Source organism: Felis catus, chromosome F2 (genome assembly GCF_018350175.1).
Source record: "Felis catus isolate Fca126 chromosome F2, F.catus_Fca126_mat1.0, whole genome shotgun sequence".
Taxonomy (NCBI): Eukaryota; Metazoa; Chordata; class Mammalia; order Carnivora; family Felidae; genus Felis; species Felis catus.
Genome location: NC_058385.1, coordinates 22,849,695 through 22,877,323, shown reverse-complemented (window position 1 = coordinate 22,877,323; position 27,629 = coordinate 22,849,695). Strand labels below are relative to the sequence as shown.

At 41.8% G+C, this 27,629-nt stretch overlaps 1 long non-coding RNA gene across 1 annotated transcript in view; it reads right to left on the bottom strand.

Moving 5' to 3' along the window:
• The window catches only part of LOC123383180, a 31,155-nt gene extending 16,580 nt beyond the window's left edge, over positions 1 to 14,575 (bottom strand). The window contains exon 1 of the long non-coding RNA XR_006592653.1: positions 14,348 to 14,575. This is a non-coding gene — a long non-coding RNA (uncharacterized LOC123383180). The remainder of the gene's footprint in view (positions 1 to 14,347) is intronic.
• Between the last annotated feature and the right edge of the window lie 13,054 nt (positions 14,576 to 27,629).

The window sequence follows — 27,629 nt, the reverse complement described above, 5'->3', positions numbered from 1 at the left end:
CAGACTTTGGCTCTGGTCATGATCTCTTGGTTTTCGAGTTTGAGCCCTGCATTGCACTCTCTGCTGTCAGTGCAGAGCCCAGTTTGGATCCTTTGTCCCCCTCTCTCTCAGCACCTCCCCCACTTCCTCTCCCACTTGCTCTCTCTGTCATAAATAAACATTAAAAGGTTATTTAAAAAAATCAGTATGCATGAATGTTTGTGATAGCTACCTAGTAAACAGGGAGAAACGGACAATTCAATAGAGAGAAGGGAGAATTTCTGGCGTGATGTCCCTGAATAAGCAAGTTGTGATCTAGTTCAGGGCTGGCAACACAGGGCGGCTCATGGACCTATGCCAGCTGAGTGTGTTATTGACCCTTGACAAGATGGTACAGAAGTTGAGAGTACACATTTTGAAACTTTTATAACAATTTGACAGAGTAATTTTATGCCCATTACTCTAATAATTTTTAAATTTGGCTTATAAAAAAAAGAGATTGGTTTTCCATTACTTATAGCGGACAGATTCATAACTGACATGGTATTTGTTATTTTACCATCACACTTTCCAGGGGCTCTTGACTTGGGTCCTTGAAATGTGCCTCAGGAAGTCTATAAACCCAAATGGCCTTGCACACAAATACCCACACAGACACATCCGTACACGTCGTGCATGTGTGGCACACGTCTGTCAATAGCTTTCATCAGATTCTCGTATAGGTCCCAGACCCAGAAAACGTTGATGAGCTTTTCCCCAGAGTTGCCTTTCACTGATCCTCCCCACTCTGCGCTGGGTTGCCTTGTAGACACTATTTTCCTCCAGATTTCCAGATTTTTAACTTTTCAAATGCTAATTCCTAGCTCTATGTATTAGTGTGGACCCGTCACCTACAGTCATTAAAGTTCAAATGTCTTTGAAAAAAAAAGGGGGGTTCTGGGTGTTTCAGTCAGTTGAGCATCCGGCTCTCGATTTTGGGTCAGGTCATGACCTCACGGCTCCTGAATTCCAGCCCCGAGTTGGACTCCACAGTAACAGTGTGCCTAACACACTAACAGAGCCTGCCTGGAATTCTCTCTCTCTCCCTCTGCCCCTTCTCCACTAGTGTGTACATGTTCTCTCACTGTCTCTCTCTCTCTCTCAAAATAAACAAACTTTAAAGAAAAAAAGGTTGAAATGTCTTTGACTGTTCTCCTCATCACTCTGCCAAAAGGGAGCTCTTAAAAATACTACAAAGACACCAAACTTCCTTCATGATGGACAACCTCCCTGACACCCAGGTAGGGTATGGGGCAGGGCTCCAGGGAGCTTTCTAGAGCCTCAGGCACCAAGGATTCGGTACTTGCCCATCTCACTTCTACCAGGTGGGCAGGCTCCATTCGAACAATTCTTTTTGGCTTAGTTACCACACGATTAACTGTTTAAACAAATTCCAGAAAGCACATCAATTATTACTAATGAATTCCAAATCAAATCATCCAGAACTACAAAGGGCCACCAGATGTTTCAAGCAAGGAGAAAAGAGGCGGTGGGAGGCGTGGGGAGAGGGAGGACTCTTTCCCACCACTCTATTCTTAGATCTGAAAGCTGTAATTTATCAGGCACCTGACATAAAGAGGCATCACACACATTTAAAAATATTTCTTGGGGATTGTTCTAACATTAATTTCACGTGGAATATTAGTTTATACTGATATCAGCCCTACCAAAACCTTTCAGACCTCTTTTACGTATATATCTCATTTTATCCGTAGAGTATCTGATTGAGGGAGCAAAGGCTGTGGCTATTTCTCATTTTTTCCAGATGAGTAAATTAAGGTAAAGTGAACCACATAGGTTTCTTCTTCTTTTTAATAGTAAGACTATGTTTAGAAACCAGATGTTCTGTGATCATGGCTGAATATTGCCATTTCCAAATAGCCAATGAGCTAATAGACATAAAAACTTTCTAAGGAATAGTCACAAGCGCTCATATGAAATGTGCACAATAGACTTTAAGGTATGTATCTGAATGAGGTTTACCAAGGCAAGGAAACCAGCCTGCAGTGGTGAGCCTGAGGGTCAATGTGAGAAAGTGGGGACAGGCATGGGCAATTGAAGGTCTCCAGTGGCTGGGGCCTCTAGTAGGGGGACAAGGAGCAGGGGATTTGTAGGCACCAGGATGCCACCAGCAAAGACACAAGATGGTTTTCTATAACGTATCTAGGGGCAGCTCATCAGCGGTCAAGTACACAGGGCTCCTTCTCTGAATAACCTGACTTCCCCTGGAAGCTGGTTCCACTATCAAGCCAACTGGAGATTCTCACTGGACTTGTGTCTAGAATAAAACTCCTCCAGGGGCGCCTGGGTGGCTCGGTCGGTTAAGTGTCCGACTTCGGCTCAGGTCATGATCTCGCGGTTCGTGGGTTCGAGCCCCGCGTCGGGCTCTGTGCTGACCGCTCAGAGCCTGGAGCCTGCTTCAGATTCTGTGTCCCCCTCTCTCTCTGCTCCTCCCCTGCTCATGCTCTGTCTCTATCTCAAAAATAAATTAAAAAACATGAAAAAAAAAAACAAAAACCTCCTCCAAATGGCTGTGGGATTGGCATTATGTAAAATATGGATGATGTATGAGGGGCTCATAGACTTGGGAGTGAGAAGTAGAGAATCATGGAGGAGAGCCCAGGAAGGAACTTGAAAACACGTGGTTCAACTTGTTCACCTCTCAGGTGAGGGACTGGGCAGAGAGGACACACGGTTCACAAGGGCACGTGCTTTCTCTTTAGATACGGAAGTGATCACATGTTATGAATTGTTTTCTTCTGCTTGTTCTCATTTTTATGCTCATTTAAAATATTTATATATCTTCAGCGGACTCTAAATATTTGAAATTTGTGGTCTCAGAAGTTTGGAATGAGTAAGAATTAAGTGTTGGTTTTTGTCTCTCCTGCTACGTATTTCTTCAAATAATCAAATTTTCTTTAAAGGTAGATTTCTGATTTGCTTATAATAGCACATGTTACAATTCTCAAAAAGGGCCCAAAGTTTCAGGTAGAGACAAGTCTTACTGGCTACACTTTTGTTCCTGCTGTGTAAGGACTGCAGAATCAGGCTGAATTTTTGTTGGTGAGTGCATTTTGTGCTGCATTCCATCTCTACAATCCGTTTGATTTATAAACTCTAAAAATAAGACATACTTTAGAGAAAGACGTGGGCTTGATCAGAGTGAAAGTAGTGGAATAAACAATCTCTTGCAATCACTAACATTCCAAAATCATTTTCCAGAGTGATCATCAAGCCAAGAACTACAAAAGCCATTTTCTGTAATTGGCACTGTACAAATCAATGCAAAAAAAAAAAAAAAAAAAAAAGAAAAGCCCTACTTTCTGACTCAGGGGCACATTTGTTGGTTTCCTAACTCCGATCTAATCATATACTTCTTTTAGAGAAAAATGAGGTGATAGGAGAGTTAGAACCACACCTTGCTTCTTTCTCTACTTTCTCTCCTCTTCTTTATTGGATTTTAAATTAACTTTTATTTAAAAATTCTAGTACATAAGGATGCACATTAAAACTTTTGTTTTTTTAACATTTCAGTTATTGTTTTGAAATTTAAGAAGTGCTGAATGAAAGCACCAAGACCGGGCCTCCTGGATCATTAACCTTGTGTTTGGTGCCTACTTTCCAATTGAAAAGCCATTCAACAAGCATTTATTGAGTGTCAGCCATGTGTGAGGAGCTGTATTGCAAAAATAAGAAAGGGACAGTCTCTGCCTCTCAAGAGGGTCCCACTCTTAGAGAGGAGACAGGTAAATGGACAAGATAGCCCCACAGTGTGACAAGAACCAAGATGAAGAAATAATAGTCATCACAGCTAACGTTTATGATAGGCTTGCTGAGGGCATGGCATTGGGCTAATAATTAATAATGTACCTGGGGCCGAGATAGCACAACAAGGGGCAGAAGTAATTAAGATAGAACACTTATGTATGAAAAGAATTGTAGGCTGTCCACGGTCAAAGAAAGAAAGAAAGAAAGAAAGAAAGAAAGAAAGAAAGAAAGGGAGGGAGGAAGGAAGGGAGAGAGGGAGGGAGGGAGGGAGGGAAGGAAGGTAGGAATAAGGAAGAAAGGAAGGAAGGAAAGGGAAGGGAAGGAAGGGGAAGGAAAGGAAGGGAAGGCAGGCAGGCAGGAAAGGGAAGGGAAGGGAAGGGAAGGGAAGGGAAGGGAAGGGAAGGGAAGGGAAGGGAAGGGAGGGAAGGAAGGCAGGCAGGAAGAAAAAAGGTGATACACACACACATACACGTGTGTGTGTGTGTGTATAATGTCAGATGAAATGTAGGGGTACAGGAGAGGGGCAAAGTCAGACTAACTGAAAGCCACCTTATTTTCATTACTTCCCCAAGCCCTAAAACAACAGATATTTCTGAGCCTTGTTAGGCTTCAGCCTCACCCAGGCAATCAAAAAAGAGTCTGGAATGGACCAAAATGTCATTGGTTAAAGCAAATAGCTTGAGAGTTTAATGACCCTTTTTTCTCCACTGCAAAATTTTCCAAATCAAAATGACTCTGGCATCACAGGGGATGTTGAAAGAGTCTCACCGAAAAAACATGACTTTCGGATCTATAGAACTGGCTTCCAAATCCTAAGTGCTGTGTGATCCTGCCTAAGTTTTCTAACAGAGTCTCAGCGTCTCCCTCTGTGGAACTGAACTGAGAGCACCTGACCTGCAGGGCTGCTATAGGGATTAATGAGAGATTAATAAAGCTTGGTACCCAGCACATGACACTCCAAATTGGTAGCTGTTATTGTCACTATTCAGTCACTCGCTAGTCTCCAGATGACAGTCCAAATCTTGACACCCAGGACACAGACTCGCATTCCAGAATTCACTGTGTGTGTGTCTCCTGGTCATGAAGCATAAGAGAAGGAAAATGATGGGTGAGTCTATGCCAGAGCTTCTCAACCTTGGTACTACTGGCATTTTGTACTGGATAATTCTTTGTGGTGGGGCTGTCCTGAGCCTTGTAGGGTGGTCAGGAGCATCCCTATCATCTACCCACTAGATGCAAGGACCACCACCTCCCCAACACAGTCTTGACGACCAACAGTGTTTGCAGACATTGCCAAATTGTCCCCGGTTGAGAACCACCACTCTACACATTGGTCTTTAGTCTTCTTGTTGCCAACCACATAAATCATGGAGATGGAAATGACACTCAGCCTGTGTAGGTCAATGTTGCATTAAAGATTTCCAACATCTGCTGAAGCAAAACAAAAACCTGCTTGGAAGGACAGACCTTGCCAATGTGGCTTTTACTCACACTCTTAGCAACTCGATGCTTTTGGTTTTTTGAGACCAAAAATCCTGCTTCTGGAATAATCTCCCTCTCCAGGCTTTCTGACCCAGCCACAAGTCAGCCCCTCTCTCTGCATTTGTGCAGTGACATTGTGACGTTCTTATCCCACTCACCTCGCTGGGCCCCTTTTCACATTTTTCCCAAGCAGACACACTCTTGACCTCTCTCTTGTTCCTCAGGATGTCTCTGTTCCCCACCCCTAACCCCAGCTGAAAGAGCCTCCCACATCCTTCCTGCCTGGTCACCCTGTCTCTTCCTTACAGATCCTTTTCCAAACCCTACTCCACAGGGACATCTTTCTTAACTCTGTCTAGCAATCTCTCTTCCTCCAGCCACTTTCCCATGACCACATCCACTCAACCATCCATGAAACAGATTCTGAAAAGAGCATCACTTGATAACATGCCTAGTGGAGTAACAGGCAATTTCATTAACGACTAGGAAACATTCACTGTTGTCTGCGCCTTTTCTGAACTGCATTTGCATAAAGGCTGTGGCCAATGTCATAGTTGTCTCTGGTATTTACCTTGACCAAACATCAGCTTATTCTCGGTCTACTGATATTTCAAAAATTAATACCTATACATTAGACGATTGGCTATTTGCAAAATCCATTTACTATCAGACGCGAAACACACAATCAGATCCATGGCCTTGGGCAGTTCGCTCTCAACTCATTCTTTGCCAGTTTTGCTCTCCACTTTGTTTCAAGTTGCTTTTGTTTTCCAAACTCCTCCCTTCTGTTCTGGCATTTAGCTCTCCGGTTTATAACAGTTTCTTATAGACTTCAGTTCTTGCTGTAAAGTTATAGGTCATTTTTAATGAGGGAAAAAGACTTAAAAGAAAGGAATAGGAAGTAAATAAAGGGAGGGAAGTGGGTGGAGACATGAAGGCTGTGGGGAAATGAGGTGTAGCTCATGTTCATGACTCACTTATATTAAAACATATTAACATTTTTAGGTTTATTAATGCATTTCATTGAGGCAACAATATCTTCAAAGAGTACTTAGCATATTTTCAAGAAGAAATATGTGCAGTGACATATTCATTAAGCATAGGATGTTATGCTTAATGAATCCAGTTACAAACAAATAAAAACAACAACAGAAAAAAAAGAAAAAAAAACCATAAGACAGAAAAAAGACCAACCTTACTCAGTGTAATTAGCCTGGCTTTTTCTTCTGTGTTAAAACACAGAACGTGCCACTGAGCTTTTTTTTTTTTTTTTAGTTCCTTGATGAGCAAATTTTGGTATGAAACACCAGTTTACATTAAGGGGCATGTGATGATGCATCTATGAGTCTTCCAGCTTGTTCACTTGTGTTCCTGATGACAAGGGAGTGACCAGTCCATGGGTTCTCTTTATTGAGCCCTCAGTCTTACCGAGGACTTTACTTACTCCCAAAGCTGCGTTCCTATTCTGCCTGTCCTCCCTCATCGATCCCACTCATTAGTGGATATTCATACAGTGTTGTGCTGAAAGTTGTCCATTTTACCCCATGGGTGCTTATTTTTTGTCAACATCCTTTCTTTTTTTTTTAATGTTTTATTTATTTTTGAGACAGAGAGAAACAGAGTACTAGCGGGGGAGGGGCGCAGAGAGAGAGAGAGAGAGAGAGAGAGAGAGAGAGAACCTGAAGCAGACTTCAGGCTCTGAACTGTCAGCAGAGAGCCTGATGTGGGAGCTCAACTCACAAACTGTGAGATCATGACCTGAGCTGAAGTTGGACGCTTAACCGACTGAGCCACCCAGGTGCCCATGTCAATATCTTTTCTATTTTCATAGATAAAATGTTAAGACTCTCATGGTTGTTGTCTCTCTCTTGAGAAAGTTCAGTTCTGCACATGGTAGTTCATCTTCCTGTTATGATAGCTTTGTAGAACTCTGGAGTATAAACCAACCTGAAAACCACTTTTTAGGGACCATTAAGGGGCAAAAATTTAAGTTGAGAACTACTTCAATCTAATCTTTTACCTCTACTAGTGTCTATCTGAATTGGGTTTAAATTCTGGTTCCTCCACTTTGTAGCCAAAGGATTTGGAGCAAGTTATCCACTGCCTTTGTGTCTTGTTTTTTTCTTCTACGATATGTATTTCATGGGGCTATGATGGTTAGACTAATTAATACATGTAAAATCACTTAGAGGCACCTGGGTGGCTCAGTCAGTTGAGCATCTGACTCTTGATTTTGGCTCAGGTCATGATCTCATGGTTCGTGGGTTCAAGCTCCATGTAGGACTCCATGCTGGTGGTGTGGAGCTCGCTTGGGATTCTCTCTCTCACCTCTCTCTGCCCCTCCCCTGCTTGCACATGCATGTACACTCTGTCTCAAAATAAATAAATAAACTTAAAAAAAATAAAAGCACTTAAGACAATATCTAGCACATAGTAGGGACTCAGCAAATGTTAGTGCAGTTATTATCTGGGATTGTGATCACAGAAGAGCATCTCTTGGAACAGTGTCAGGGTAAAGATATAATGAGTCAGGATTTTGTTATTTCCCCCAAAAGTTAGAAAATACCAATTATGAATGGTTTTGTGAAGCCATAAACATTACTCTTTAAAGTGAATTACTCACAAGCAACCCAATTAAAATATGGGCAAAGAACTTAAACAGACATTTTTCCGAGGAGGATATACAAATGGCCAATACGCACATAAAAAGATGTTCAAAATCATTGGTCATTAAGGAAATGCAAATCATAACTACAATGAAAACCACTTCACATTCACTAGATTGGCTATGAGAAAGAAAGAAAGAAAGAAAGAAAGAAAGAAAGAAAGAAAGAAAGAAAGAAAGAAAGAAAGAAAGAAAGAAAGAAAGAAAGAGAAAGAAAGAAGGAAAAAGGAGGGAAGGAAGGAAGGAAGGAAGGAAGGAAGGAAGGAAGGAAGGAAGGAAGGAAGGAAGGAAGGAAGGAAATAAGTATTCTTGAGGATGTGGAGAAATTGAGTCATGGTGATATGTAAAATGTTGCATTGTCTGTGGAAAACACGTTAACAGTTCCTCGAAAAGTTAAACAGAATTACCATATGACCTAATAATTCTAATCCTAGAAATATACCCAAAAGAATTAAAAATAGGTATTGAAACAGATACAAGTACACCCATGTTCAAAGCAGTGTTACTCACACTAGCCAGAAGATAGAAACAACCCAAATGTCTATCAACAGATGGATGGATAAACAAAATATGGTATATCCACACAATGGAATATTATTCAGTCCTAAAAAGGAATGAACTACTGATACATACTACAGTCTGGATGAAACTTGAAAACATTATGCTAAGTGAAAGAAGCCAGATGCAAAAAGTCACACACTATATGATTCCATTTATACGAAATAACCAGAGTAGGTAAATCCATAGAGACAGAACACAGACTGGTGGTTGCCAGGGGCTGGGGGGCAGAGAGAATTCAGAGTAACTACTTAGTAAGTAGGGGATCTCCTTTGGGGGTTATGAAAATGTTTTGGAACTAGGTAAAGGCACTGGTTGCACAATACTGAGAATGTACTAAATACCACTGTTGTCTAAGTTTTATTACCCTACTGCAGCCTCAAACACTCTGGTGGTAACTAAATGTTCCTTTTCGTCACTATCTGTCCAGCTCAATGAAACCAAATTGCACTGAGTCTGGCTTTGATGGCTGAACTGCTCATATTAAAATGGTTAATTTTATGTTACATCAATTAACAATTAAAAAAAGCTGAAGTGAATTACTCACGTGCCAGTGAGGGTGATTTTTCAGGGCACTGAATATTTTATTGAAATGGAAGGTAGATTTTCTTTTCTACTATATTTCTATAAGCCTGAGAAGATTTCGCAGAACTACTTTCTTTGCAAGAGAAAAAGGCAAAACAAACTGGTAATAAACTCTGGACTTTGTATTGCTTTTCAAAGTAAAACTGCATTCTCCCTGCCATGGTAGAGCAATACCGTGATCATGTGGTCCCTCTTGCTCGGTCATAGCATGGATGGTCTGAGCTAGCGATGTACCTGCCCCAGTGGGTGGGTGTGCCCTGCTACCTAGTAATGCACAGGTCCTGAACCTTGCTTGGTAGAAGAGGGAAAGCTAGCCAGATAGTTAGGTTACTGACTTTTTTTTTTTTTTTTTTTTTTGATGAGAGAAAAATGATTGGCTCTCTTGTTGGAATCTTGTAACATGCTCTTAAGTTCCATGTCATAATAGCATCACGAGTGCTTTAATCTAAAAGGGTAACTAGTTGTGTGTCGGGGGGGGGGGGGACGATTTGAAGCACCAAGGCTGGGCAGTAATAAACAGATGGCGTTCATGAACGTGGGACTTCCACTCATTTTCCATGCATTTCGTCAAGCCCAGTGGTAAAGCCTGCACTACTGGAATGGAACGGGTTTCGGAACGATTGTTCAGCTAATCCAAATGCCTCTTTTGACTGCCAACATAGAACTTAGGAAAGCTCAGTGAGATCTGTGGTTTTAACCATATAAAGCCTTCCACTGTCCGTGGGCCACATGATATTTTCTGCTACGTCCCATCTCTAATTCATGTGTCACTTCAGTTTAGCTGCCTCTGTCCACATTGTTACTCCATGGGGCTTCCAATTTCCTATCTCCTATCTCTGGTGGCTGTCCAGCTTTTATTACTCCACTAAAGCCCAAATACTCCAGTGGTGACTAAATGTTCTTTTCTTCATTATTTGTGCAGCTCAGTGAAACCAAATTGCATGGAGTCTGGCTTTGGTGCCAGTTGGCTGGCTTCTCTCCAGGTGTTAATTATTGAAGAACTTGTCTTACTATTTGATATTAATTATTTTGTGTGGGCTTCAGTGGAAAAAAGAGTCCAGAAATGGAATGTGACATTAGAAACGGATCCAAACCCTGAATATCCTGCCCAAAAGACCAGCATGTACTGAGCCTTTTAACCCTGGGAGGAATGAGGCAATACTCACGGGTGCCCTTTAGAAACTTAAAACATTGGTACACCTAAAGAAAAATGGGAGCAGCCAAAAGAGGAAGATCACGGGTGTAAAGGACACAGGAAGGTAAAGGCAATAAAAAGGCAATGGCTCTTGGAACATTACCTCTTAACGATCCTTAGTATTAACGTGAACCATAAATGGTTACTTTTTATGCATTTGCTACTAGGAGGCATAATGGTTAAGACCATGGACTTGGGAATCAGAACAGTGTGCGTTTTGACTCAGGCTCTACCAGTTAGTTGTAGAAAGGCAGGCAGTCTAGCCTGATACATTCCTAGTTTCTTCATCTGTAAAATGAGGATAAAATTGACCACAGAATGGCTTTATCATGAGGAACGTTTCAGTTAATGTATGCCAGTTTCCCTCCACAGAATAAGTAAGCAAAAGCAGTAACTGATACCTGTCACCATAATTATTCTAGTAGCTACTGTTTCTATAGTGCTTTACCTCTTCTCCTTCTCTTTTTGGATAACTTTATGGGAAAGGAGCCTTGCTGAGGTACCTGGGATGACCTCCTTACTTAATTTTGAGCTTTTAATATGGTGTTAACCAAGTATGCTTAAAACAAATGTCCAATTTTTTTTGTTTGGTTTGTACTAGACTCAGGCTGAGCTCTGAGATGCTTGGCTGGTAAAGAGAAAAAGGATTGAACTGACTCTTGGGAAGTCAGCACTGTGGAGCCAAGAGACCACCCAGGAGACTGTGCAGCAGGCAGATGCCAGGGAAGGTGCCAAGGGTAAAAAACAAGAGCTGATAAGACAGATAAGTGGGAGACATGGTGGAGCCTGAAAGATGGCCTGCACAGTGGTCCCCAAGCTGGAGCTGTAATGGAAAACTCAGTTTCCCACCTCTGTGTTTCTTCCCTGTGTGTCTCCTTTACTACTTTGGTCATAAAGTGTGTAGAGTTTGCCCCCACAATAAGCAAGTCTCTGGGACACCAGCAGTGTGTCCTTTGATTTAACTCAATTCTAACACTCTACCAGGAGACAGCATCAGATTCCACAGCGTAAGGTCTTGGTCCAACAAGGCTGCCCCCCTCCACACCCACACTTCAGATGCCAGGTGCAGGCTCAAGCTGTCACCTGTGCTTCCGACCAACCAACTATAGATTGGAGGCTCCTATAACCTTCTCCTTGAGATCAACTAATTTGCCAGAGCAGGTCTCAGAAGTCAGGGAAACAGTTTACTTATGTAAACTGTTTATTACCCAAAAATGTGATAAAGGATACCGATGGAAGAGATATACAGAGGTATGTGGGAAGGGGCAGAGAGCTTCAATGTCCTGTCCAAGCGTGCCTCTCTCCCAGAACCTCCACTTGATCACCAACAGAGAAGTTCACCAAACTCCATACTTTGGGGATTTATGGAGACTTTATCATGTAGGCATGATCAGTCACTAACTCCATTTTCGGCCCTTCTCCCTTAAGATAATGGGCGTGGGGCTAAAAATTCCACACTTCTAATCATGGCTTGGCCCTTCCTGTGACTAGCCCTCATCCAGAAGACATCCTAAAGTCCACCCAGAGTCACCACATTAGGTGATACTCCTATCACCCAGGAAAATACAAGAGTTTCAGAAGTTCTGTGCCAGGAATATATATTTTTCATTAGCTCACAAACACTTTACCCTGGAGTACACAAAAACTTTCCCGTAGACATGCATCTCATAGACAGCTTTAGGAAAAACATGTTCCTAAACACCAACATCTATAAACAAGTCCCCCCTTTATCCATGGAGGGATCCATTCCAAGACCCACAGTGGATGACTGAAACAAGTTAGTACCAAACCTTAATATATACTATGCTTTTTCCCATACACACACATTTACGAGTAAGTTTAATTTATAAATTAGACACGGTAGGAGATTAGCAACACTAACTAATAATAAAAGGGAACAACTGTAACATATGCTACAATAAAAGTTATGTGAATGGGGTCTCTCTTTCTCAAAATGTCTCATTGTGCTGTACTCGCCCTACCTCTTGTGATAACGTGAGATGATAAAATGCCTGTGTGATGAGGTGAAGTGAGGTGGATGATGTAGGCATCGTGATGTAGTGTTACGCTGCTATTGACCTTCTGACCATACGTCAGAGGGAGGATCATCTGCTTCTGGACAGCGGTTGACCATGGTAACTGAAACCACAGAAAGCAAAACTGCAAAGGAGGGGGGACTGCTACGTACACTTCTTAATATGTCTTTGCCCAGTGGGGACCCTGGCGGCTGGAAGATGCTCATTTTCCACCTCTCTTTTCATAATTGTCCCTCTTCCATTGTACAGAAAAAAGAGATACTTCGCCTCTAATCTGACTACTCTGCACCGTCCTGGATCCGACAAACCTCTGGGGTGCCTAACAAAGGGACAACGTGACAGATTGTCTTTGTGTTAGTGTGGAGAAGGTGAGTGGTTCTAAGGATCAGGTAACACATATTTTTCAACTCAGGTGTTTTCCACATGTTTACTTGCAATGAAACTGAAGGATGACATTTTTGAGCTGTAAGCTACTCATTAAAAGTGATGTTTAATGACAGAACGCTCTAGTGGAGTTCAAAGTGTTGAGGGACTTTGTTGTAACAAAATATCTTCCATTTCATACACGTATTTACCTGAACAGTTTCCTCAGTGCTCATATAAAATAAGGAATAAAATTTATACTAACCCTATCTCATTATAGGAATAAGTATATTTATTCATGGCTGTATGAATGAGTTTTTAAAAAAATCCCAGCTAACTCATTAAGAGCTATATTTCAGGACCATTCCCGCACCCCTAACCCCCTTCCCTCAGGGTACCCCAGGGACTCCCACTACTGAGATACCTTCTCAAAGGTTCTGTGATGTAAGAGAAGCATTTATTCTACTGCCCCCCTTTCTTGGGAATGTGCACACTGGCTGCTGGGCTGGCTGAATTTACAGGCAACCCACTGTGGTTCTCTTTGGCCCTTTCACAGTTCAACTGAATAAAGGAAAAGTCCTGATTTTTCCAATGAGAATGTGGCATAAGTGGTTTATTGAACCCTCAGAACTTGGTTAATTACAAATACAAACTAGTTCAATCTTTTTATCCAATTGTTGCCTTTAAGCATACTCTGTCAATAATACTCTGTCCTACAACTTTTGGGTCACTTTGGGCTTTTAAAAAGTCAGATCTAGTTGAATCTAAAATGAAGTCTCATATCCAAATTAGTGATTGACCTGTATTATTCTGTTGACAGTTCCTCTCTCCCACTAAATAGTTCATTAAGACAAACACTTTTCACTACTTGGCCCATCCTCAGATGAGGCCACAGGTGCTTAATGCAGTGGTTTTCAAAATATTTGTTTATGCCCCCACACCCACAAAAAATGCTGTAAACTTTGTAACTCTCATGCTTTAAAAAAAACGACATCAAAAATTTTTTTATCAGGGTGGCACAGTTGGTTAAGCGTTGGACTCTTGATTTCAGCTCAAGTCATGTTCTCACTGTTGGGTGATCAAGACCTACGTGGGGCTCTGTGCTGACAGTGAGGAGCCCGCTTGGGATTCTCTTTCTCGCCCTCTCTCTCTGCCCCTCCCCCACTCATGCTCTCTCTGTCTCTCTTAAAATAAATAAACTTAAAATTTTTTTTTATCATCGATATGATTTGATGCAAATAATGCCACTTCCATTGGAGTATAAATATTGGCACTTAATACTATCCTATTACCCTTCTGAATATATTCACTGAACTACAAACACCATAGTTATTTTTCGACCACTGTCATCCATTTGCAATACATGGAAAAACTTCTTTCGTGGTGGGAAATTTACGATGTTCCTCTGCCTCCTTGAACTTACATTTCCACCCCACCTCTCCCATTGAATTTCACCCTCTCATCTTGTTATGCTTGGAAGTTTTATTAACCACCCTATCATAATTTTCTACGATAAAAATATGCATATGAATTTAAATGTTTCGATTTCCTATGTCTCTAAGACTGTGAAGGGTAAAATGTATTGTGGAGTGAGTTATCAAATATTGTTAGGATTCGCTTGCTCGAAATGGCATACACATAGTAAAATATTTAATAAATATTAGACATAAAACATACAATTTGACTGGAAATGTGCTTCAGAGAACTTCCGACTTCTTCCCCAGCATGTGGCGCCTGTAGACAGCAAAGTAAATTCCAGGAAAGGAGCTTCTTCTGTTATGCCCAGAATTCGTGATCCCCGAAGACCACCAGGGAGCCAAGTCCGATGCAAAAGCAAAGAGCCTTATTTGAGCTAGCTCCAGCTCAATCCCCTACCTACACCGTCGCAGTGGTGAGATACTGGGGGGAGGGGGAGGGGGAGAGAGGGAGGGAGGGGGGGGGGGGAGAGAGAGAGAGAGAGAGAGAGAGAGAGAGAGAGAGAGAGAGAGAGAGAGAGAGAGAGAGAGAGAGAGAGAGAGAGAGCGAGCGAGCGGGTTTCAAGAGCACAAAGGTTTTATAGGGATCATGGCCTTAGCCAATTGGCTGGGGAAGGGTCGTGGCCTCAGCTGATTGGCTGGGGAAGGATAGACCAATGGCTGCCAAGGTGTGGTCCCAGATCAGCAATTATCAGCGTCACCTGGAACTTGTTAAAAATGCAAATGTTGGGCCTGGTGGTCACAGACCCACTGAATCAGAAACTCTGGGGGTGGGGCTCAGCAATCGTGTTTGAACAAGTCTTCCAGGAGATTCTGATGCACCTGATGTTTAAGAACCACTCTGTCTGAGGGTCTCTAACATGTTTGGCCTCATTGTATACAGAACGTTTCTCACTGGTCACCTATTAACCGTTGGCTGTCAGCCTTGCTGTGCTAGATAAATACCTAGCACCAAACACCATCCCCAGAGACTCTGATTTAATTGGTTTGGGGTGGGGTAAAATGCTCCCAGGACATTCTAAGCCTGGACAGGGTTGAGGGCGCCTGCCTCTGGCCCCTACCTGAGAGAAGCCCTTCCTCTTCTACTCACACTTTCCATGCCTCTCACACTCCCCTTCCTCCCACCTTAGACTTCGGAAAAATGCATCGATCGATCGGTAGCCTGCTTTCTTAGAAAACATAAGTTACTCAAGGGGAGGAGGCACGGTCTGAGGTTTGAGCGGGAACTTCTTTCTGCAGCCAGGCCTTGTCGGGGACATAGTCACTAGTCAGCCGGCCTAGGTCTGCTCTTTGACTTCCTCTTTGGGAATGGAGCTGAGCGACGGTGGGTTTGGAAGAAGCCCAGGCTCGGCCCAGAGCAGCTGTGCCTCAGTCCTGTGCCGGAGACTACCTTCTTCGGTGTGTCACTTCCCTCTTTGAGTCTCCACTTCCTGCCTTTGTACCCTGGAGATAATATAATGCACGCCCTGTTTCCTGGGCAGAGTTTCACCTAAGATCATGTAAAAATGCCTCGCATGCATCAAAACCAAGATACAGGCGTTAATTACTGTTTTGAGTAAAGGAGGGAAATGCTCTCTGACCATTTGGCCGTTGACCTCGGAAACCCAGAATTTAAATAGCTGTTTGATAACTAGAATGCTGATTTAACCAGACCTGTCTGGTATCACTTTAGGCTTATTGGTATCTGAGATATTAAAATAAATGTATTTTTCTGAAGAAAAAGGAGGGTCCTTGAGGGATCCTTAAAGTCCTCTTAAAAACAAAATGAAATAGATTCTTCATTCTTCATTCTTCAAGCCTAAATGGTTCAATGTTCATCACATGAGAAGTTAGCTCTCGGCCCCCAGCTAAGACCTGCGCCCCAGAAGAAAGGCAAACCACCCCCTGGACAGCCAGGAATGAATTTGTGAGTCACAGAATCATGCCCTGTGTGCATATAGCCGGGCAGCTTTTGGTTTTGAGGACTTTTCATCCTAGGCCTTTGGAAAAAGAGAGAGAGAGAGAGACCTACAGAGTAAACCGACACAAGGAAATAAGCAAGTGAGGGAAGAAGGGATCAGAAAACTACAAGAATGCAGCGTGTTTGAAGTCTCCCCATCTTGATTCCATCAGTTAAATCCCCTGGAGGACACACAAAGTGAGGGGGCGTGTTTGTCGTCCGGCCCTGGGCGGGTCTGCGGGGAGGTGGAGGTGAGGTGGGGCTTGCCCTCCGCTGACAGATCCTAGTCTCCGCTGCACTTTGAAGTTGACCTGAACGATCCTTTCATCAAGTTCTCAGTATCACTGTGGCTATAATTTAAACTTGAAACAGGAACAAAGTGTTTTCACTATTGAGTAAATCCTCCGTCAGAAGAGCGGATTCTCCCTGTGCAGATGGCGTCTCTCTGCTTCTCTTCCTGGTGGTGCCTTTAGCCTCCACCCTTCACACACAAAGGTTGGAAAACCGCCACTCCGTAGAGCAAGTCAACAAAATATACACCAGGACTGACCATGGCGTCTAAACAGTGAGAGTGCCATTCTAAAGTTTTCCCTCCCTCCCCTCCTTTCTTGCTTGCTCCTTTTCCTTTTCCCTTTGAAAACTAAGTTTTCATTCTTTTGTTGTCTTGTCGATCATTGCAATCACTTGGGGCTTTATAAAACATCGAGAGTCTTGGTGTCCCATTCCAGGTGACACAATCAGAATCTCTGGAGAGAGAACAATAAGCCAGCACATCTCTATCTAGGCAGACTCTGTCATAGCTGCTAACTGGTTGCCCTGTGGTCGGGGGTCCATCCAGGGACCCTGAGCTGTGGCCAAGGCAGGTGGGCTTCAGGAGGCACTTGGGGTGACTTCAGAGTTGTGATCTGGGCAAACTCCGTAAGACATATTTGTTACAGTGCTCCTTCCTATCCGTCCTCTTCTTACCACTGGGGAATTTTAAAAATATATCCTAATCAGGTCATGCTTACTCCAACTTATAATCCTTTAGTTAATGCCCTATCTTTTTAGATAAGGGTCAAAATCCTTAATGTGGCTTACCTGGAGAGGTAGAGAACAGATTTTTTTTTTTTTTTTAAATGGGAAAAACTAATAGCAGAACTGTGTACTTGGGGACCCGTGTTCTGGTTTGGATGCTGCATAATCTTATCAGTCCTGTGACTTCTTCGGCCTCAATTACCTTACTGTAAAAGTATATGGTTGGATAAGATGATCTCTCTCTCAGCTTTAACATTCAGAGATCTCTTGGGTCTGTATCACTATTTGGGGGACAAGAAGTCGTTCTAGGGTAGAGGATAGGATTTGGTGGGAGCAATTTGGGTCATGAATATGTTCACCTCATATTAATTGATGAGAAGTAAAAGTGAGAAATCAGTGGTAATAAGGATCCTATGTTCAAGATCTTCACCAAATCTTGGTGTTGTAGACAACAAACAAAGCAAACATGCTCCTTCTGGCTTATGATGACACAATCAAATGGTTCTAATGAAAATTGGGATTCTGAGACTGTCCTTTCAAAGGAATAATTCTAAAGCCTGCTTATATAAGCGTGTCCAGGTTTTAGCTCAGTGAGTACGTGGTAAGTGCTGAAATAATTCAGTCGCAAACAAACTGCGAGAATTGGTACAAGTGGAAATGATGTGAAACTAACTACCAAGAGAAAATTAAAAGTTTCTATGGATGACTGGTCACATTGCAGCTTTTAATAGTCATCTCCAGACTAGATGAAATAGCGTGTCAACAATTCATTGGTTGGATGATTATAATGACTCTTGTAAATTGATGAAGAGGCTTGAATTGCAATTTTTAAAGCAAGTTCAGAAATACTTCATTCACTTCCACTGGGCAATGTGTATGTCCCTAAGGTCAAAGATGAGATCCATCACTTTGACATACCTGGGGTTTTAACCGATTCAAACTAATCCATGGTGGTAGATGGAGGCCAGTTTGGGGATGGAAGACGGCTCAAAGACTCTCTCATCTGCTATCCAACTTGCATCCCCCATCTACTCTCCAGTTTGCCCCCAGTGTGCCAGAATGCCCTTCTCTTGTGCATGCCAGACTTTCTCTATCATCATTCAATCATTTTACCTTCACCAAGAATGATGTCCTTTATTGGGTAGATAGGGGCTGATGACTTCTGATTCTTAATGCTTAATTAACCTTTCCATCTTCTGTGCTGCCATATTATAAATACCACTATCATAAGACTTAGAGTATTAGTTGTGTCTGTCTGTCCCTATGATTCTATATTTCTTTATAGCAGACATCATCACTCTCTTATGTTCTTCTCTCCTACATCTATCACAATGCCCAGCATATAACTGTTACTCATAAATGCTTAGAGAACAAGAATTGTAGTGATGGTGGGCAGGGTGGTTGTGGGGAGTGTTCGTTATCATCTCAAAAGGACTTTTATTCTGAATTATTTTATAACAGTTAAAATACTACATATTGACAATGACAATATAGTAGGATGTAATACAATTTGAATATTAGTGAGTAAAACAGAAAAATGCTGCGTTGGAAATATTTACTTTAAATGACAGTGTTTAAGGAAGAGAAAACAAACTGGTTTAAATAGAGGGGAGTGAGGAAGTGCTCTCTAAAGAAAGAGGTTGAGTGTTTCTAGGAGTCCCTCACACCTCTCAGGTCAGGTAACGTTTCAGAGCACATGGCCTTCTTTTTTCTAGAGTTGCCCATTCTTTTTTTTTTTTTTTTAAGTTTATTTATTTATTTTGAGAGAGAGAGAGAATGAATGGTGGGGGGAAGGGGAACAAAGGATCTGAAGCAGACTCTGTGCAGACAGCCTGACGTGGAGCTCAAACTCAAAACCATGAGATCATGACCAGAGCCAAAGTCGGACGCTTAACTGACTGAGCCACCCAGGCGCCCCTAGACTTGCCCATTCTTATGTGTTCCCATTTATATAGGATAATTTATCAGCTGACAAGGAAGGGAGGAGGAGGAGTAGAAGAGGATGAGGTAAAAGATCACCTGGGGGTATTGGAGCAAGTTAGAAGGAAGGAGCAGGGGTTGTTATGGGTTGAATTGTGTCTCCCCAGATTAATCTATTAAAGTCCTGAGAAGCTCAGGTGTGCCCTTATTTAGAAATAATGTCATGGATGTAATTAGTTATGTTAAGATGAGGACTTTAGTGTGGCCCCTGGTGTCTCTTTATTTTAAAAAGGGGAAATTTGGACGCGGAGACACGCATATAGGAAGAACACCATGTGGACATGAGGACGGCCATGTACAGGCAAGTAGACAGTACTGGGACAAATCCTTCCCTCACAGCCCTCAGAAGCAATGGACCTGCTGACAACTTCATTTCAGACTTATGGCCTCCAGAACTGTGAGACAACAAATTTCTGTGGTTTAAGCCAGTTTGTGGTGCTTTGTTACAGCAGTCCTAGCCAATTAATCTAGGAATGGAAGAGGATGTGTGTGTGCATGTGAAAGAATAGTTTCCTAAAATGGAATGAACTGAGCTGTGAACTGTGAACTACAAAAATATGGGACGGGACAGCTGATCAAAGAAAGACTGTTCCGAGGAAGGCGAGGACATTGAATCAGTTCCCGGTGCCAGCCAGCAGATGGCGTTGTTGATCGGAACAGCTTTCCGGTGGGGGAGAAAGCCCGTGGGTCTTTCCAATTTCTCAGCTGTTGGCAAGTGGAGTGGCCAGAAGTGGTTATTGCTGGACATGCAGACCACAGCTAAGCTGTGTCCAGCATCCTCTGTGATTCTTGGAAAACTGCAAACAGGGACTTGTGGGAAATATTTCTGGTGGTTATAACCAGATGGGTGAGCAGTGTGGTATGTGCATGGAATTTTAACTTTTGCTACATCTGAATAAAGGGCAAACTTCTAGGGGTTTGTGGCTGCGGCTGTGCTGTTGTTCTCTTTGCATAGCGTTTTGCACAAAGTCAGAACGTAGTTGTTCTTTGTGACAACAATTTTATCCTTTCAATAAAAGCTTACTAAAAAGATCATTTTTTTCTTAAAAATTACATTTTTAAGTCAATAGTATGTACGAAGCCTATATTTGCATCTATTTAAGTCTTTCAAGTATGCTCCTATTTTCTTCTTAGAATATTATTAACTACCATTTTAATATAAAAATTTCAATATCTATATTAAAAAAGAATCCCAACAGTGACCAAGAAATAATAATAAGTGTTTACAAAGCACTTTTGCACGAAGTCGTCACCACAGGCTTTATGGCCTGTTTTACAGATGAGAAGAATTGAGACTCCTAGAACTTAAGCCCAAGTAGAGAGTAGCAGAAGAAAAACCAAACCTCGTACTTTCAACCCCCGATTCAATATGCTCTGTCATTGCTTAAATATTTAAGAATTTAAGCAACTGTTGAAAATGTAAGTCAAAACCACAATGAGATATCCCCACACCTGTCAGAATGACTACTTATCAAAAAGACAAGAAATAGTAAGTTTTGGCGAGGTTGTGGAGAAAAGAGAATCCTGTGCACTGTTAGTGGAACGTAAATTGGTGTAGCCACTCTGGAAAATAGTATGGAGGTTCCTCAGAAATAAAAATACCATATGATTCAGCAATTAATTCTACCTCGCAGTATTTATCTCAAGGAAATGGAAACACTAACTAGAAAAGATATCTGTACCCCCATGTTCATTGCAGCATTATTTGCAAGTCACAGAAACAATCAGAAGTGCCCATCAATGGATGAATGGATAAAGCAGTTGTGATATGTATGTATGTATACATAGGCATGCATACATATATACAATGGAACATGATTCACCCATAAAAAAAGGAAGAAATCCTGCCATTTATAACATCAGGGAAGGACCTCGAGGGCATTACGCTAAATGCAACAAGTGAGACAGAGAAAGGCAAATATTATGATCTTACTCATATGTGGAATCTAAAAACAAAAACTGAACTCACAGGTACAAAGAACAGATTGGTGGTTACCAGAGGTAGAGGGTGGAGGGGGAACAAAATGGGTGAAGGTGGGTCAAAGGTACAAACTTCCAGTTAGAAAGTAAATAAGTCATGGAGATATAACATACATCATGGTGACTATAGGTAATAATACGATGTTGTATATTTGCTAAGACAGTAGATCTCAAGAGTTTGTAACTAAAAAAAAGGATGTAAGGAACTGTTAATAGAAAATTACACCACACGGTTTAATGTCCCCAGTTTTTAATGATCGAACTATGTGCTATTTGTCAAGATATTTATCATAAATAGCCCATGAAATTTTAATAGAAGTCCACTTGTTAATTATATAATTAGCTGTGAGTAGGAAAAAAAAGTAGGCTGTTGAAATTGCACAGAACGGGTTTGGATCTCTCTAGTTTGGGCAAGTTATTTAACGTCATCAAACTATAATTTCCTTAACTGTCAAAAATAAACAGTAATACTTGACCTCGTAAGCTTTCAAAAAAATAAGATGCATTAAGTCTCTAATGTAGTTCCTGGAATCCAATAGTCCTTTATAAATGGTAGCTCCATAATTCCTCATAAATAAGAGAGTATCTGGAGGTCTAGTGTGCAGAGAACATGTTTTCGCTCAAGCAAATGACTAGGATCAAGGTCAAAGTCATAATACGCAGCCACGGAGAGACTTGACACCCACACAGGGCTGCCGGGCAGTCGGCGAACGTGCTCACTTCCCACTTCTTAGAACTAAATGGGGTAGCAACATTCCTCTGCCTTGAAGGGACACATTTCTCTCTGGCTTGTCACATGTCAGGCACTTCTCAGGGCTTTGTGCCTTGCACTGACTAAGTGGGAGTTTTGAATGTAGGAAGCAAGAACAATTTGCTATAAAGGTCCCTGCTGTGGATGGGAGGAGGTTATTTTACCGTAAAAGGAGCAAGTTACATGACTTCTTTAATGTCATCCAGATGATTTTCCCCTTTCCATTTTTTCAGCTTTGCTTACAATTCCACAGTATTTCTTAGCAGCACAGGCTTAACTTGGCACCATCCATAGCTTCACCCGTCGTAAACAATGATTGCAGGGCAGAAGCTTTCTGGCTGTGCCTTTTGAATTTCAGAACTGCATTTTATATGAACCCCTTACATATGGATGAACGCTATGTAGTTTACAAAGTGTTTAATGGACATTAGTTCACAGAATTTTCGAGTAGATGTATTGGCTAGGGGTCGGCCAGACATTTTCTGGAAAGGCCCAGGAAGGCCCAGGTAGTGAATATTTTTGTTTTACAGGCCCTGTAGTTTCTATATGCTGCAACTACTCAGCTCTTTCCTTATAGCATGACAGTAGCCATAGACAATATGTAAGCAAGTGGGCATGGCTGTATTCCAATAAAACTTTATTTATGGACACTGAAATTTGAAATTCGTTTCATTTTCACACAACACAAAATAATTTTTGGAATTTTTTTCCTTAGCCCACAGGCCGTATGAAAATAGTCAGAATTTGTCTATCCCTGAACTAAAAGATTATAGTCACAGAATCAGTGTGAGAGCTGCTGGAGACCTTATAGACCTTCTCTAGGTGCTTCCTTTTATAGCTGAGATTCTGAAGCACAGAGAAATGAAATACATTCCTCAAAGTCATATGGCTAGTGAGTTACAGAGACAAAACTATAATCTCTATCTCCCGATTCCCAAATCAGATTAAAAAATTTTTTTGGATGTTTGTTTTTATTTTTGAGAGAGAGAGAGAGAGAGAGAGAGAGCATCTGAAGCAGACTCCAGGCTCTGAGCAGTCAGCACGGAGCCCTATGCGGGGCTCGAACCCACAAACCATGAGATCGTGACCTGAGCCCAAGTTGGACACTTAACTGACTGAGCCGCCAGGCACCCCACCTAAATCAGATTTTTTTAAAAAAACATGTCATTCTTCAAGAATTACCATGACTTGCACACATCCATGCAAGCCTCTATGATGAACTTGCAATTAATCTGTGGACATAAATGTCTGTCTCCACATTAGCCCTTCTGACCTCAACTGGGAGAGACTTGGATTCTGCAAAATGACTTCCTCAGCTGTTGCTTGCAACCTGCTCTTAGGGTCAAGGATAGCAAGTGAGACCTCTCTCATGACTTAAACTGCTACTTAAGTTAAATGTTAAAAATTTTGAGCTAAAAGGGTCCTTAGAGATTTTCTTGGCTGACACCACAAAATTATATGGGGGAAATTAAGATCCAGAGAGCCTAAATGAACTACCCACAACCACTCACTTCTGGATCAGGAAACCAGGTCTTTGGACTCCCAGTACAGAGCTGTTTGCATTGTACCATATTGCCTGACACAATAGTTTATGTAAAGGAATGTTACTACTCGTAATTAAAGTGTACCTTTTGTTTTAAAGTCCAGAGAACAAATACAATAATTACCATTAATTGCCCACTCTTTTGTTATATACCAAGAACTTACCAGGCATTCATACACTGCAGAATTTAATTCTTTCCTTATTTATCTCCACTTTGTAGATCAGGAAGCCTAGGCTTGAAGAGTTTACAATAATTTATTCATGTTACATAGCTAATATGTGATAGAGTCACAGTTCAAATCTACTTTTCTCTTTAAAATCTGAGCTCTTCACTTTCCACGGCACGTCTTTTGGGTGCTTTTGTTTTAAAGCCACAGAAATCACAACCCAAACTGGCACAATGAGAAGGATGGGGGACAGGGGACTGAAAAGAGGAAGTATGACTTCAAGCATCATTCAGTCCAAACCCTGTGATTCCTGGCTCTGCCTTTCCGGGCTTGTTGGCTAAGATCTCAAGCTGGCTTCACATAGGCCATCCTGTGTCCTCATCCACATCCATTAAGGGCAAAAGGTGAAACCAAATCGTGTATGGAACAATGTGTATCCCAATGCTGGAGCTCTGATTGGGCAATTCCTGGACCGGTCCACAGGCTGAGGGTGGAATTAACCCTCAGAGCTCATCCCTGGAGCTAGGAGGGAAGGGCTGCTCCCTCCATGAAAGAAAATCTGAGGGCTTCAGAAAAAGAAGAGAGGAAGAATGGTTTTTTAAAAAAAATTTTAATGGTTATTTTTGAGAGAGAGAGAGAGCAGAGGAGGGGCAGAGATAGAGGGAGACACAGAATCGGAAGCAGGCTCCAGGCTCTGAGCTGTCAGCACAGAGCCCGATGCAGGGCTCGAACTCATGAATTGCAAGATCATGACCTGAGATGAAGTTGGACACTTAACTGACTGAGCCACCCAAGCAGCCGAAGAATCAATGTTTTTTTGATCAACCAATGAATTTCTCTACGACTTCTGTATTTTTTTCTCCACCATTCCACGTTTATTTAATTGATATTGTCAAAAATGCAAAACTGGCAGCATAAACCTTGGCAGTTGTGTTCTTGACCACTCGCTAGAAGGTGATAAGGGGAGAACTGCTACAGCACATTGAGTACACCAATCTTAAACAAGCTTCTTTGGATACTTACCTGCATTTTTGGCATTGTTAAATGAATATATATGAGCCTATCCCCAAAAGTATTCAAGCTTTTCCTAGTGGCTAAATCCGCACTTTCCAGGAAGAAAGTAAAGGAACTAATGGTGACCCAGTGCTACTCTTTATAACTAGGAATTGTATAACTACTCAGTCTTTGTCTCTAAGAATTCATCATAAATCAGTCTCCAACTTGTCTGGCCAGTTCCAATGTCAGTGTCTCCAACATCCCCCCCGTCTGCCTCCATTCAGGACCACTCTCGTCACAACAAACCGCAATAACTTTACATGTCTAGTGTCTCCATTAGACTTTAGTCTCCTTAGGAAAGGGCCATTTTTTACCCATTTTTGGTTTTCAGCCTGGAGAAGCATCTGTCCCACAGATAGTAAATGCCTGTATCCCAGAGAGCAGTGCTGGCTCTGAAGAGAGAGCTGGGCTTGTGCCCATGGAATACTGGGGTAGCCGTGTAGCTCCTGGGAACCTCCCCTTCAACAAAATGAGAAAATTAACAACATCCGCCTCACCGGATGAACCAAAAAGTGGGCTATAAAATGTAAAGTGAGGAAAGTGCTATCTCTTTAAATTTTTCATTAATTCTAAGCTGCACATTTTCCCCTGTTTTAACATCTCTAAAACTGAGATCCATTCTTGCAATGGACTGAACATGTATGGTCCCCTCAAATCCATATGCAGAACCCTATTGCCCAAGGTGTTGGTATGAGGACATAGGATCCTTAGAAGGTGCTTAGGCCGTGAGGGTTGAGCCTTCACGAATGAGATCAGTGGTCTTATAAAAAAGACCCCACAAAAGCCCCCATCCCCCTTCTGCCATGTGAGGTTCCAGTTCTAAGGCACTGTCTAGGAACCAGAAAGCAGGCTTTCACTAGACACCAAAGCTGCAAGCCCTTCCATCTCAGGCTTCTCAGCCTCCAAAACTGTGAGAAATAAATTTCTGTTGTTTATAAGCCACCCAGTCCATGGCATTTTGTTACAGCAGCCAAGCAGACTGAGATAATCCTGCAATCCATGCATAAATATGCACCATACCTTAATCAATGGTAGTTTTTTTCCTTCTGTGTAAAGTACCATATTCTAGTGCTGCATGAGATAATGGCGACTCTTACAATCAAAGCTGTCTGATGGTCAACAACATGTGACTCTGCCTCTGACAAATGCCCCCAAACCAGCCTCAGAACCCACCGTTCTGTTTGTCAACCTCAGGAGGGTCCCTCCACATCCTTCACAGCATTCTGGATGCCTTTAATAACTCTCTAACCATCTCACATTTTCTTTTCTTTAAGATTGTGCTGGTTTCTTTTTCTTTTCTTTTTCTTTTTTTTGAGAGAGAGAGAGAGAATGAGAGAGAGACAGAGCATGAGCAGGGGAGAGAGAGAGAATCCCAAGCAGGCTCCAGGCTCGGCATGGAGCCCAATGTGGGGTTCGAACCCGCAAACCTGGGATCATGACCTGAGCTGAAATCAAGACACTCACCTGACTGAGCCACCCAGGCACTATCTTATATTTTATTTGTATCCAAATGCTTTGGGAAATTATTTGTATTTACATTTCCACATATTATACTAGTTACAGTATTTAGCATAGCACTTAATCTGACTTGTCTTTATTTTCCATTACCATCCCACCACCAGCAGCAAGCTTTAAGTAATGGGAAGAACTCTGTAATGTTTTGGAAAGAATAATTTTAGTTCTAGTCCCCTTTGTCACTAATTAGCTACATGTCTAATCTCTGTCATCTGCTGAATGGGGGTGCCAATATTTTCCTCACAGTTATGCAAGGTTGAGTGAGATCATATATGTGGATGTCCTTTAAAATTACTGCGTTCTGGAATCTGATGAACAGAAAGACCTCTGTTCCCCTCTGTAATTTTACTAATCTTGGACAGCTTCCAAAGACAACATTTCAGAAGAAAGGATGACTTTTAAGGTGCATTTGATTACTTCCTATATTCACCCACATGATCACTGGGATGATTCCTGCTCTCCAAACATCTACCAGACATGGGAAACAAAGTGACAGATTGTTACATTTGACTGCACCCAGTCTCCAATAAGTATGTGGACTCAAATGCTCTAAATGTCAGTGTCCCCAGCTTTGTCCCGTCCTGTAGGAACTGTTTCCTTTGCTTGGGCCTGTTAGGGGAGTCTTATCTTGATGTTTGCAAGACGGTGCAAGCTTTAACTTGAGACTGTGAATTTTTTTTCAATGTTATTTACCAGAGACAAGCTCCCTTTTATATTTGACTTTAAAGTAGTAATCATTTATTTGTGGTTTTTTTCTTCTTCTTCTTTTTAACATTGTGCTTGCCTCTCTCTTGCACACTATTAAAACTGAGTTTATCTTTTACTTGGTTGTAGGAGTGGAAGGGGACATTAGGACGCTAGTAGGTATTAGTGCCTACTGTGTGCTCATTACACACATCCCCTCATTTCTGTAGACATCTCACAGTAATCTGAAAAGGCGTAGCACTCTGTGTTTGAGATGAGAGCACTGAGGTGATCGGTCAGAAATCATAGAATCAAACTGGACCGAAACCTCCTGAGCACAGACCCCTGACCTTCCTGGCTCTGGTTTTTGGTTTTGGTTTTGTCTAGGTATAAGGAAAACGGCAGTGGGGGAAAAAAAAAGGTATTTGAGCAGACATTTGACATTATATGTTTAATCCTTGTAAACCAGAGGTGATGTTCTTCTGCTCTCTGTGTCACTTCATTTCATGTTTTATTCCTGAAAATGAACTTAGTGGATCATTTTCCTTTCCTCTGTTTCTGGAACAATTCCAGATTCTTGTGGCATTACAGAATAAGCCTCCAGCTAAAGGCATTCCATAAACGAGACAGCCTTAGGGAAGAAGAGGGGATAACTTACATGAATGTGTTCGTACAAAGCTGCTAATAAAACCTACAACACAGGTAAAAGTCAAAGGGTGTAATTTGCTGACAAAGATTTTTAGTACCAACCACCAAGAACTTAAAAAATAAAACATTTTTAAACTGTGTATTATTTGGTTAAATTGCAAAGCTGAGACTTAACTAAAGAGTAAAACAAAAATGAATTTGCAA